The sequence below is a fragment of the Gavialis gangeticus genome, unplaced genomic scaffold (assembly GCF_001723915.1).
Source record: "Gavialis gangeticus isolate Ggan-Ray unplaced genomic scaffold, GavGan_comp1, whole genome shotgun sequence".
NCBI lineage: Eukaryota > Metazoa > Chordata > Crocodylia > Gavialidae > Gavialis > Gavialis gangeticus.
The window spans coordinates 4,207,891-4,208,973 of NW_017729029.1; the positions used below are offsets into that span (position 1 = coordinate 4,207,891).

General features: G+C 55.6%; 1 long non-coding RNA gene across 1 annotated transcript in view; it reads left to right on the forward strand.

Annotated features, from left to right (window-relative positions):
* The first annotated feature begins 872 nt into the window (after positions 1-872).
* LOC109300476 overlaps positions 873-1,083 on the forward strand; it is a 1,281-nt gene continuing 1,070 nt past the window's right edge. The window contains exon 1 of the long non-coding RNA XR_002098246.1: positions 873-1,076. This is a non-coding gene — a long non-coding RNA (uncharacterized LOC109300476). The remainder of the gene's footprint in view (positions 1,077-1,083) is intronic.

Sequence of the window (1,083 nt, forward strand, 5' to 3'; positions counted from 1 at the left end):
CCATCCCCTGGGTGTGCGCCTCCCTTTTACCTAGGAGCTAGGCAGGATCCTTACCTGCCTCTTTGGTGGACGGAAGGGGAGTGAGCTGCCGGTGGGCCAAGTGGTCCCTGAGTTGCATGGGGGTCCCCTAGCAGCACCCGCCCGCTGGCACCCAACCTGGGCATTCCTGGGGGGTGCTGCAGCCACAGAGGGAAGCACTGGTCCCCCTGCAGCCATGGAGGGAAGCAGAGGTCCCCTGCACAGCTCAGGCAGGCAGGCTCCTGGGAGAAAAAAAAAAAGATCAGGCTCGCACCTTTTTTTTTTCTTTCAGTGGAGCCTGCCTGCACGTGCTGCCACCAGGTCCCACAGCCCCTGAGCTGCGTGGGGCCCACCGAGCCCCGAGCATGTCGGCTTCCAGTGCGCCATGCACTGTTGCACTTCGTTAGGTAGCAAACTAAAACACCTCGGAGGTGTTTTCTCTTGCTGTGTACCAAAGTCATTTAAAGTGGAATATGCCACCGAGCATGCAAACAGCAACAGCATTAACATGGAATATGCCACCGAACGTGCATACAGCAACACCATTAAAACAGTGTAAAAGGGCATTTAAGCCAGTTTAAAGGTCAGTTTTGTGGTGTGTGCAAAGGTTGTGATACTCCCTTCCTAGGGCCTTGCTCCCACTTCCTCCTGCCCTGGGGCATCCTGGGGTGGCTTCCACAGTAATTCCCTGGCATGAAGGCTGTGGGAAGTGCGGGTTGGCCGTGTCTGGGCATTGCTTGGAAGAGATGTGCTCTGAGCACTGCTGAGGCTCCAGGTTGCTGGGACCCTACAGGACCAAGGATTTCTTTCTTTGTCGCTGGCAAGAGACCCTTCCTAACTTGACTAACCTGTGGTGCCAACTTTCTCCATGGTGGTTCTTTTCCTGGTGACAGGTCAGAGCGGGAGGGAAATAAGCCCAGACCATAGAGAAACTGCTCAGGAAAACTTTCTATTCATGATTCGGTCAGTTACAGAAGGCTTCCCTGTCATAGCCCTGGGTGGGGAGGTGGCTTTGCCCCACTTCCTCTGTCCTCCTGCCTGGAGAGCAGGGGATGAAGGTGCTGA